Source organism: Myotis daubentonii, chromosome 9 (genome assembly GCF_963259705.1).
Source record: "Myotis daubentonii chromosome 9, mMyoDau2.1, whole genome shotgun sequence".
Taxonomy (NCBI): Eukaryota; Metazoa; Chordata; class Mammalia; order Chiroptera; family Vespertilionidae; genus Myotis; species Myotis daubentonii.
In genome coordinates, this window is record NC_081848.1 from 59,579,610 (window position 1) to 59,592,983 (window position 13,374).

Here is a 13,374-nt window from a genome sequence, read left to right on the forward strand (position 1 = left end):
TCTAAAATTATGAGCAACAATACAAGATTTTGAATATGAACATAGCTTGTGAGTCACATTACACATACAGAGTGAGAAGTCAGATGTATTGATACATAGAGGAGCTCATGTACGTACAGTAAGAATATATTTAACAATGTTGCTTTCACAATATCAGCCCTCTGAAGAATGCAGCCCAACAGAAATGTTTATTTGTTCTTCCTGTGCCAGCCACAGGGTCTACAAAACCAAATAAGACTGGCACCTTTCCTGCTTTCACAGGACAGACACAAGAAAGAAATAATTGCACACATGGTCACTGAATTTATTTGACATGTGTGCGGAATACTGTCTGAGTATATTTAACATCTTCTAAATGTCTGGCTTCTTTTTGTAGGCTCTCACTCGGAGCTTTGACCCTTATGCAGTTGGTTTGGTTCCATAGTTCCCTGGTCTACAGCAGTTCAAAAATTGGAAATAGATGCTAAGTAGATGAGATCTGCTGGAGGCAGGCATCTGACAATAAAAAACATATGTGACAGTAGGCAACTCACAACAATGTAAAAAAAGAGGCACGGAACTGTAGCTTAGTTCAATAATTCAATATTTTTCCAACTTTTGTCTTTATGTATGTGATTTATTTTTTAAAGCAAATCTTACCTGGAAGTGCAAATAAATGAAATGCATAAATGTAGGGCAGCTCAAAAGCCAAAGCTGATAGATCTCAAAGAATGTTCTTCAGAAACCTTAGCTTGCCTTAAAAATAATACAATAAGAGATACCTTCATGCCACTCACAAAAGATTAGATTCAGTTCAGTATCTCCTCTGAAAGATTACAACAGTATGAACAATATAAATGAAGAATTTACACTGACAAAATAGAGAGAGAATTTGATTGTATCGAAAATCTTAGATTCTTGGTTCTTTCTTTTGCTGTCTTTTTGTGTTTTAGTCACTGTTGATGCTTCTAATAGCTTCCTGTTGCTGTTGTAAAAGTTGTCACATATTTAGAGGCTAAAGTAGTACAAATTTATTATCTCTTGGTTTTTGAGGTCAGAAGTCTGATAAGAGACTCATGGGGCTATAATTAAAGTGCCAGCAAGAGCTACATTTTTTTTTTTTCCTAGAGGTTTCAGAAAGATTCTTATCTCTTATAGTTTCTACTAGGGGCCCCGTGCACAAAATGTGTGCACTGGGAGGGGGAGGGCCCTCAGCCTGGCCCCTTTCCTAGGGCACACTCTAGGAGTCTGGGACCCCTCGGGGGATGTCCCACTGCCAGCTTAGGCCTGATCCCCCCCTAAGCCAACAGTTGGACATCCCTCTCGCAGTCCAGGACCCCTTGCTCCTTACCACCCACCTGCTTGCTGCTCCGCGAAAGCAGGAGAGGCTCCCGCCACAGCCATGAGCCTGGCTTCTGGTAGAGCAGTACCCTCCCGCCCCCCATGGGAGTGTACTGACCACCAGGGGGCAGCTCCTCCATTGAGAATCTTCCCCCTGGTGGTCAGTGCTCATCATAGCAACCAGTCATTCTGCCAGTCGCTCAGCAGGTTGTTCTGCTGTCCGATCGATTTGCATATTTGGTTTTATCATATAGGATAGGTTCAACTTTTATTAGCTAATGGGTCCTTTCCATTTTCTAATGGGAAGCATCTCTCTGACCATTCTTTCACGATCATATATTTTTCTTTTATTTCCTTCTTCTACCTCCCCTTCCACTTTTAAAGATTATAGTTGCCTATTTGAGTAATCTAACCAAAACAAACAAACAAATAAAATCCTTGAAAACCCTTGGCTCTCAAGGCCTGGGAAGAATGCTGTGTTATCTTGGCTCCACCTTCTAGGATTGTGTCTACATCCTCTGAGTCATTTTCCCTTGTTCACAATGGTCGCATGCAGTTGCAATTGAGTAGTTCTATCAGCATTTTCTGTGGTTTTTTTTTGCGCTTGTTGAATTTTGGGATTCTGTCAACCTTCTTTAATTTACTCTCTCTGCCCTCTTCAGTCCAGCTGGCCGAGTTTCTGCTGATATAATGTTCTCCTATATAGTTGATAAGAGGCTTCTCTCCAGAACTTTTCTAGGTAATCTCATCTCTAGTTTTGACTTTTATGGAGATAGCTGAATTCTGAGGAGCTCCATGAGTCACATGCTAAGGCCCTTTATATGACCAAGTAATCCGACCACTTGGTCTTTCTGAGGTATCAGCACAAGACTGTCTGGCCATGCTCTCAGCTTTATGGGTTTTCCCTGTAGAGCAGGGGTGGGAACCTTTTTTTTCTGCCAAGGTCCATTTGGATACCTATAAATCATTTGTGGGACATACAAAATTATAACTTAAAAATTAGCCTGCTATCTTTGGTCAAACATTCAATTAGCTCACCCCCTAATGTCTTGGCATGGCCAGACCCAATGATTTCTCGGGCCTTATATGGCCCAGGGGCCAGATGTTCCCACCCCTGGTCTAGGGCATGCTTTCCTGACAGCAGATCTCTTAATTTTAGCATTTTTTTACAGTCTGGGTAGGCTGAGAATTTTCCAAATCTTCACATTTCTGTGTGTGTGTGTGTGTGTGTGTGTGTGTGTGTATGTGTTTAGCAGTTCTTTCTTCAGTCTATCCCCTTTCTCTTGTGTTTTTCTATAAGCAGAAGGAAGAAACCTGGACACATATTCAAATATCTTTTTGTAACTCTCTCCTCAGCTAAAACTCCACATCTTTATTTACAAGTCTGCATTCTACATAACTGCCGGAAACAATTCAGATAATCTTGCTACCACTTTCCCTGTTTTCAATAATGTTTCTTCTTTCCATCAGTGGAATTACCAGCACCATTAGTGTACATATTCGTACTGACAGTTTCTTCATAACAATTTAGACATTCTCTAAGACGAGAAATGTTTTCTAACCATGCTCCATATTTCCTCCTGAGGCCTCCCCAAGAGAGTCATTCATATTTATACAGGATGGGGCTAAAGTAGGTTTACAGCTGTTAATACATGAAGCACTTGTTTAGTATTATCATTTATTAATTATTGTATTATTTTCCAAACGAATAACTAGACCTTTTTTTGCCCCACCCTTTATTCTCACTAATAGTCTGTTCCAGGCAATCTCGGATTTGTCTATCATGCTCCTCAAAATTTTTCCAGCTTTTGTTTATTTGTCCCACTCCAAAACCACTTCTACATTTTTAAGTATTTGTTACAGACATGCCCCACTTTCAAGTAACAACATTTGTATTAGTTTTCTGCTTTTGCTACAATGAATTATCACAGCCTTAGTGGCTTACAGCACATACATTTATTACTAACAATTTTGAAGGTTAGCAATCTCACGAGGAACCCACAGGGCTGAAGTCAACCGGTGGGCAGGACTGTCTTTGTGGAGGCTCTAGTCTAGAAAGTGCCCTGCCTTTTGCAGCTTCTCGAGCCCGCCCCCTTTCTTTGGCTTATGAGCTCCTTAGTCCATATTTAAAGCCAGAAATGTCAGGTCAATTTCTATTCTTGCTGACTCTTCTGATTATCTCTTCCATTTTTAAGGACTTCTATGACTATATAGGGCACACCTGGATAATCTAGGATAGTCTCCTATTTTAAGACCAGCTGATTAGCAACCTCACTTCATTGTGCAAGCTTTAATCTCTTTTTTGCTTTGTAACCTAGCATATTCACATATTCTAAGGATTAGGACAGAGATATCTTTTGGGAATGAATATTCTGTCTACTTCAATGCTTACTTTTCCTCTCGTCTTAAAAGCAGTTTTACTGATATGTTTTTAAGAAGTTGGTTTTGAGGCTTAGTGAATTTAAAATGATATATGTGAGAGATTTTTGTGTACTATAAAATGATATATAGGCTTAAGTTATTTTGGTTTTCTATATTAATTTGTTTTTGCTTTATATTAGAAAGATGTCTTTAAGGTGTACTTAATTTTTTTTTAAATAGCATGTCTAAAAAGGTATGCCTTTAAAAATTATTCCATTAACTAATTAAGATAAAACTGGTAAGAATTACTAATAGTAATGATAGCATTTACTATTCTTCAGTAGTATACTAGGCACAGTATTAGGTTCATTTTATACATTAGTTTCAATCCTCCCAACAATTATGCAAACTAAGCTATACAATCTGTATTTATAGATGTTGAAACTGAAAGCAGGAATCATTAAATAACACAACCTAACTCAGTCACAGTTATTCAGCAGCAGAAGCTGGCTTTGAGCTTTAAATTTCAGTCTTTTCACATATACATAGTGTCTTTCTTATTACATGACAAAGAAAAACATTTTTATTTTTAACCTACTGAAGTTTATCGTATTTCCAGCATAGACCTTAACCTGTGGAAACAAAAAAATATTGTGAAAGTAATTACATATAGTTTTTGATATATATGTATATAGTAGTACTATTTTTTAAAAAGGAAATAATACCAATGGTTTATAAAAGAGGGTGTGGTAAATATGTAGGTAAAGGGTCAGTTATAAACAATTTTAGGGCAGAGGTAGTTTTGAAGAAGTATTTAAATGATGGAATGGAATTCCACCTAAAAATATTGGTGCTAGGAGAAGAATTATGGATTGATAGTTTGGAATTTCAGGAAGAAGGGCCACCAACAATGAATGCAAAAATGTGAAATGTGAGACATGAAAAAAATTTCAAAGTATATTCCAATCCCTGTCTCTACTCTGTCACCCACATGCCACACACTGTAGGTCATATTCTTCTTGCAAAATAATTTTTGACCCTTCACCTTGATGTCATTTTGCCAGGTATTTTTGTCGCTGTGAGTGGTAGAAGTCCAAGGAGCCAGCCTTATACTGGGACAGCTAACGTCATTATATATAGATATGACTGCAGGTACAGAGTATCTCACTAGACCCAAACTAAATGCATCTCTAAATCGACTTTCCCTCAGATAGATCTCAAAATAGCTCATAATGACAAATAATGTGGCAAAAGAGAAGTTGGAGTGGAAACAGAAAGCGGTCATAATCCGATTGCGGTTAAAATATTTTATAATTTTGCATATTTTTCAAAAACACATAATTATACAAACACATTTTCTTTAGAGCACTTTCCCAGGCTTTAGGAAAAGCCTGTGCAAGTGAGGGTCTCTAGAGCTTGGGTGCACTTGTTTCATGTATGTATGGGAAAGTAAGTCTTTTATACCATGTAATTTCTCAAATGTCAGCACTGTGTTTCTATTTGGGTAATCTGGTTGTTCATGCATATTTTATAGTATGTCACTACAAATTCTTTTAGAAAGCAATTTGTAAAGCAAGTGGTATATGAATTATGAACTCTTACAGAAGTAGGACAGGGAATCAGATGTCAAATATCAAGTTTTGCCATTCTCACCCCTTGTATGAACTTAGGTTAATACTCAAGTCTCTGGACTCCAGGTCTCTAAACTAAATAGTGTTAAGGTCTAAAATTAAGTCCAAATACCATGCTATCTGGTAAAACCAAGAGAACCTTAAATGGCCTAACCACAAATTTTCCTCCCCAGTCTGCTTCTACAGATAGGTTAAATTCGCTAGCCAAACAACCCTTCTCATCAGGGGACAAGGCACAGTTTTTCCTGCTTACCCCTGAGTAGTAAGTTTCTGTCTTTTCAAGCCTGTAAACAGTGGTTCTCAACCTTCTGGCCCTTTAAATACAGTTCCTCATGTTGTGACCCAACCATAAAATTATTTTTGTTGCTACTTCATAACTGTAATGTTGCTACTGTTATGAATTGTAATGTAAATATCTGATATGCAGGATGGTCTTCGGCGACCCCTGTGAAAGGGTCGTTCGACTGCCAAAGGGGTTGCGACCCACAGGTTGAGAACCACTGCTGTAGAATTATTCAAACAAGCCAACCACATGCTTGAATGGAAACAAGGGTCACGTTGTTACAGTAGTAACTAGCTAGTTTATTAGCATTAATGACAGGAGGAAAGCAAAGGGAAGGCCAGACTTTATAAGCATGGCCATCTGGGCAACTTCACCAGGAAGCTGCAACTCTACACTCCCCAGGGAACCATCGCTGCAGTCCATTCCCTGCAAATCACTGGGGGAAGGGGCCTAACAAAAGGGGAGACAGATAAATGCCCAGTGAAGTGGGGAAGGTGCTTGTCTGTCAGTCTAATCAGGAAACAAAGATAATTGGCTAAAGGGGTGGAGCCACTGCAAACCTGGGAAATCCCGAAGGCTTAATTGGTTATGCTCCCAGGTAAAATCCCAAAAGACAGAGAATTCTCCTTCTAGTGTTCCTTTTGCTTGCTCCTGCTTCTGTGCACTCACTTGTTCTGTGACCTGCACTAGCCCTCCATGTGGCCCTAAAGGGCGCATGGCCCATGGCCATGTGGACCCCACACACAATGGACTGCAACTGGGAACGCAAGCTAACTTAGCCAGCTGCTGGACTGGACTGGACCTTAACATGAAGCAGGAACTCTGGCTTTGATTCTAGCTCTGACTTTTCCCATGGTGAGAAGGAGGGCGATGGAACCTTGGAGAGAAACTCCCTTAATGTCATCTCATCACTAAAGCTTTCCAGGATACCTCATCCTTTTGTGGACATCAGGAAATTCTTGTTCCCAGGATTCCCCAAGAAGCCCACTTCCACCAGCAAGAAGTCAGGACACAGGGGACACCCCACAGATAACACCACTCTTTTCACAGTAAAAAGGCTGCCTCCCACAGAGCCTGCTCATCATTCTGTTCCTAAGTGCAGCCTCTGTGTGACCCTGCATGGTGTGCAGTGTCCTCATCCCCTGGGCTGTGGGTGTATGGGACTAATAACGTGCTATTAATCTCATCTGCTCAGTGTCAGGTGTCATGTAATTAGCCACACCTATAACCCTAGGAGGGAATCCCTCCCACACTATGACTCCCAACTTCTGTTTCTCAGCCCATTCCCCACTCCAACTCTGAGCAGAAACAACTCTAGCACAGATTTTTTTTCTACTACATAACCAGGGGAGGGATGCTTCATACATGGAACTCTTGACATTTATTGTTGTACTTTCAATTATATAAAAACAGGTCCAAACTGCCTGCCTCACTAAAAAGCAATCTGTATTTTCACACCAGTCTAAAGGACATTAGGAAACGCTAGCTCTATATTTTGTGAAGCTATTTGAATTCAATGCTTTCATTTTAACCACTGGTAACCCTCACAAAAACAGGGAAAATGCCATATTTAATCATTGGGAAATAATAGATGCCAATGCCCATCATATGGTTTGTGCTTCAAAATGGTAGCAACCGTTATTAATTTTTACTATGAGACAGTGTTTGACCCTGTAAGTATATGTGCTCTATCACATGATACATGACTAAGTAAAATACTTAATTTTCTTCATTTTCTCAGTTTCTAACACACAAATTATTTTTTGTACTTCTAGAAGACACAGCCATGGCAGTTATCCTATAGGCATCTTATCCAGGTGACATCCTTGTTTATGATTTAAAAAATCATTAATGATTGCCCTGGCCAGTGTGGCTCAGTTGATTGGGCATCATCCCACGCACCAAAAGGTTGTTGGTTTGATTCCTTGTCAGGGCATATATCCACCTTGCAGGCTCAGTCCTCAGTAGGGGGTGTGCAGGAGGCAGCCAATCAATGTTTTGCTCTCACATCAATGTTTCTCTCTCTCTCCCTCTCATTAATTTTCATGTGTTCATGATAGGGCTATGCAATACCCATATGTAATTTTGTCTAATTTAATCCTCGTGTTGATCCTATAAATTAGGTATACTTACTTCCTATTTCACAAGTAAGGTAACTGTGATTAGAGAATATAAAATAACTAGAGGCCCTGTGCACAAAATTCATTCACTGGAGGGGTGTCCGTCAGCCCTGCCTACACCATCTCCAATCTGGGACTCCTCAGGGGATGTCTGACTGCCGGTTTAGGCCCGGTTTCTGAGGGCTTCTTGTTAATGCAGATATCTGGGCTGAGCTGCAGGTGGCTTCTGTTGATGCATGTATCTGGGCTGTGCAAGAGTTGGGGTCAGAAGTTCCTGTAAGATATTCGCTCAAAGAGGACATGATTTTGCAAAGCTTAGCTTTGCAGAACAAACTTAGTTCCCCTTGGGCATTTGTTAGATTTTTGTAAGACTCAAGCCTTGCGTTCTCTAGTTAACCCTTTCAGGACTTACTTCTTTTCTGTCCATGTCCGTTTTCAGCACTGCCACCTCCCGAAATGCTTCCCCCACAGATGGGCTGTTACCTCCAGGCCTCTGCTCAGTCCTTTCTTCTCAGCTCACTCACCCCTTTCATTATGGCAGCGTTTCCCACATTGCTACCTACACCCCACAGGTCATCTTCCTATCTCTCTTTTGTTCTCCCCCAAGTGAACATGTGGCCTCATGCCATTCTGGGTCTTTCTAACACATCTCAGCCATGAGACTAGCACCTAGGATCCTCTCAGCCTATTTTACAGATGTTCATTCCAGCACTCAGAAGCCACCATTCCGTGAGATTAATTGTTCTTTGCATGGAACAGTGCATGGCAAAGGAGGAGCCTGTTTCTGCTCACACAAACGGGGAAGGCATTTCTGCAAAGGCAAACAAAGGGACTTCTCTTTGCAGGTTTTTATCTTTTTGTTTGATTATTTTTTTTTTGCAGCCTGTTGAGGTGCACTGGGGTCTGTTTAGAATTAATAAACCTCAGCAGGGATGTTGCTAAGTTCCTTGCTAAAATGATCACAAAGAAGATGGAGTTTGAATATTTTACTTTTGTTGTTTTGTCTTTTATTTTTATTTCCCCTTTAATGAATAAAGGAACAATGCCATCCATCAAAGAACAGAATGAAACTGTGGCAACATATGCCTTTTTTTCATATTAGTGAGGGGCTTAAATACTGGATGATTCTTAAAAACAACGTCTCATGATGAGTGTGTGTTGTGGGCAGAGTTGAGAGGAAGCAGGGCAGCAGCAAGGTGATAGGAGAAGGTCAGGGGAGCAGGGAGGTTGTTAGAACTGTCCAGGTGTCAGAGCAGGGATCTAAAGTAGCAGGGGGAGGGGCAGGGCACAAAGGAAGTGTGACAGGATGGCAGGAGTTCTTAGGTGAGGCTATGCCTGCATTTCAAAAATTATGTTTAATATTGTGACATTGTTTCATGTATGAGAAACAAGCAAAAAACCTTGCTCAGAGTTCTTAAGTGAAAAATCAGAAATTGCAAAAGAATAAGAATTACTGTATTAGAGACTGTACTAAAAATAGCAAAATAAATCCTTTAATTCAAACCTGTCATAATTAATTACATTTGACTACTCTTAATCCTCTAGCATAATAGGAAAATTTATAATGCATTATTTTAGATGCCACAACATTGCAGCAGTGGGCTTGTGACAGGTGCAGCAGAATATAATTAGATTTCCCTGTTAGAGGAAGAGAGAAGAAAAGCCATGAGACCTGAAAATCCTTATATACTAAACTAGTACCTTTTGCATCTGGCAGTTGGCAAAGTGAATGTTAATTATGTTAATAGAACCAATTAAACAGATAAGAAAGGCAATTGTGTGAGACATGCTTAGCATATATCTTTTTGAAGAGCATGATTTTTATCAATGGAGTATATCTGTATATACTGAAATAATTTCCTGAAATAATTAACAAACCTGGAAGCTCATTCTTTTTCTTTTTCTTTTTAGGACCAGGGTACAGTATAGCGTAGCACTACAACTTTTGCTCTACAGTATGACTGCCTGGGTTTGAATTTTATTCTCCCAACTTACCTGCTCTAGGATTTTTGTGAAGTCACTTTAGTTTTCTAAGTCTCAGTTTCCTCATATATAAGATTGAGATAGTATAAGAATGCTTTAGTACAGGGCATGAAACAATAAAGCTCTCAGTACATGTGTAATTCTTCACAATTGCATTTATCTTGTCTCTGCCAAGGACAAGGAGATTATATTGTACCTTATGACCCTGTACAAATCATCTTATGCAATAATGTGTGATCCAATTTGAATTAGAAAGTTAAGGGTTTGACTTAAGGATTCCCTATTTTCTGTTAGATAAACATGGGAAAGACATTTTTGCATTTGTGAGAGAGAAACATCAATCAGCTGCCTCCTGCACACCCCCCAATGGGGATGTGCCCGCAACCAAGGTACATGCCCTTGACCTGAATCGAACCTGGGACCCTTCAGTCCACAGGCTGATGCTCTATCCACTGAGCCAAACCTGTTAGGGCACAACTTGTACTTCTTAATCCCTTCACCTTTTTCACCTATTTCCCCATCTTCCTCCCTTCTGGCAAGCATCACTCTGTTCTCTGTATCTATGAGTCTGTTTCTATTTTGTTTGTTTGCATTTATTTTTTTTCTATAGATTCCACATATAAGAATTCTTGATTAAAGAAATAACAATAATAATAGTATTTGGGGAAGATTTTTGTAAAAAGTAAATGATTTATGAATCACGTGTCACATAGTGGCACTTATGTCGCCTTCTTTGTTTTTGTTTTGTCTTTTCTAAGTTTTGCTGTTAAGATATATGACTAATATTTTTTAGCAAGTCTCATCTTAAAAGAGGATTGGAAATGAGTTCAATACATCAATCTGACCAAAATATACCAACGTTCCTTATTCAACATTTGGGAAGGTTGTAAGGCACAATGCCTTTGAATGCCCTGTTCTACAAACAAAAAAATATTCATTTATTTTTCATTGCTTATTAAACTATGTTATTTTTATTAAAGGTGCCTTTCTCTAAAAAAGTTGACATTCATCATGTTTTCTGAGTATGAGGCTATATATACATAGAAAAGAGAAAGAACTTAAACTTCTCTACTGTGCTTATAATATTCAGATTTTATAGTTTGGCATAGAATTCCACAATGTTTAATAAGATTTCAGTGTATGAAAGGATCATGAAGGCCAAATGATGTGAGGAGCTTAGGAAGGGAAGTCTGGAGGAGCGCTCCCAGCAGGCATGCCCAGACCTCCACAGACGCCTTGGAAGAGCTAGTCATCGAGATGAGATGTGAAGCCCAGGCAGGATGTGTAATGGTGATCTGGAGTGGAGAAGTTAGGATTTGGTGCTTTTTCTGTTCTGTGTGGTAGAATGCTCCAAGTGTAGTGGCATGAAACAACAATTTCACTGTGCTTACCTACTCTGTGGACAGGAATTTAGACAGTGCTTGGTTTTGCTGCGTGATTTCTGGGGAAGACTCAAATCAAAGGCGTCAGATGACTTGACGTCTGGGGCCAGCCATCAGCAAGAAGCTTCTCCACTCACCTTTGGCAGATGGCGTGAGTGGCCAGAAGGCTGAGCTCCCCTGGAACTGTGAATGGGATACCCATGCATTGCCTCATAACGTGCCCCGGGCTTCTCAAGCATGATGGCTGGATTTTGAGAGAAATTGCCCAAGAGCAAGTGGCCCAAGAGAACACAGTGAATTGCATGGCCTTTTCTTTTCCGGACTCGAAGACACCCAGGCTTCTAGTGCCGCCTGTTAGTTACATGTGAGTCACAATGGCCAGTTAGATTCAAGGGGAGGGAGCATTTGCAGACTTATTTGAAAACCTCCACCTAGAGCAAACCAGTGACTTCATCTTTCTATTTCTCAGAGTAATAAATACAAGACCTTTAACCTATTGCTTTGGGATATATGATTTCAGAACTGGATGATATTTTTTTTTGGGGGGGGGCAATGGTTGTATGTGCTCAAAAGCAGCTAGCATTATCTACACCTTTGTGAATTCCTTCCTCTTTCGTTCATAGATGAAGATGTGAAGGTTGGTTCAGAAGGTTTGAACTGAACAGTGAACTGAGCTCTCAGGAGGGCTGTCTCAAAGACAAGAATATTTGAGAGTTCAAGAGGGATAGTAAGAACAATCTTAAATATCAGATGGATGATTTTTTTATATAAATATTTTGCTTTGCGATCAAAGGTGAGTTTTACCAATAAGTTTATTCTTTTTTAAGGAAATAGCACCATTACAACAAGGCCTCTTTATGACTCTCTGACATAAAAATTACCAGTGATCTTTATTAAAAATAAAACCCTCATAACTTTTAAAATGTGTTAAATTTAAATTGCTTAGTTTAACCTTAAAAGTAGGAGCTTGTCCCTGCTGTTAGTTGTAATTCAGGAAATGGATCAGAGAATCATAAAATCTTAAAACTTCAAGGGACATTGAGAATTATCTACCTCGTCCCTATACTTTATATGATAAGGGTAATGAAAATCAAAGAAGTTAATTACTCACCCAAGATCACAGAGAGAATTAATAACACAGCTTCAAATTATAGAACTTTTTTCTATAAGTGTTTTTTTTTACTTCTAATTTCTTTATTAAGATATTACATATGTGTCCTTAGCTCGCCATCCCCCCCACTCATACCCTCACCCCCCTGTTGTCTGTGTCCATTTGTTAGGCTTATATGCATGCATACGAGTCCTTTGATTGATCTCTCCTCCTTACGCCCACCCTCCCCTACCTTCCCTCTGAGGTTTGATGTTCTGATTGATGATTCTCTGTCTCTGGATCTGTTTTTGCTCATCAGTTTATGTTGTTCATTATATTACATGAATGAGTGAGATCATGTGATATTTATCTTTCTGTGACTGGCTTATTTCACTTAGCATAATGCTCTCCAGTTCCATCCATGCTGTTGCAAATGGTAAGAACTCTTTTTTTTTTTTTTTTTTTAACGTAGTGTAGTATTCCATTGTGTAGATGTATCACCATTTTTTAATCCACTCATCTGCTGATGGGCACTTAGGCTGTTTCCAAATCTTAGCTATGGTGAGCTGTGCTGCTATGAACATAGGGGTGCATATATCCTTTCTGATTGGTGTTTCTGGTTTCTTGGGATATATTCCTAGAAGTGGGATCAGTGGGTCAAATGGGAGTTCCATTTTTAGTTTTTTGAGGAAACTCCATACTGTCTTCCATAGTGGCTGCACCAGTCTGCATTCCCACCAGCAGTGCATGAGGGTTCCTTTTTCTCCGCATCCTCGCCAGCAAGTCATTTGTTGATTTGTTGATGATAGCCATTCTGACAGGTGTGAGATGGTACCACATTGTTGTTTTGATTTGCATCTCTCGGATGATTAGTGACTTTGAGCATGTTTTCATATGTCTCTTGGCCTTCCTTCTGGCTTCTTTCGAAAAGTATCTATTTAGGTCCGTTGCCCATTTTTTGGTTGGGTTGTTTATCTTCCTTTTGTTAAGTTGTATGAGTTCCCTGTAAACGTTGGAGATTAAACCCTTATCAGTGATAACATTGGCAATATGAGTGCTTTTGAAACACTCTTTACTCTGTCTTTCTTATGTCCCATTCTCCCAGCTCTCAAACTTTTCTATCAGTAAAAAGAAACTTCTTTGTCAGACTGGAAACATTCTTTCTCATCAAATTGTAAAGTGCACAGTTATAATAAAACTACAT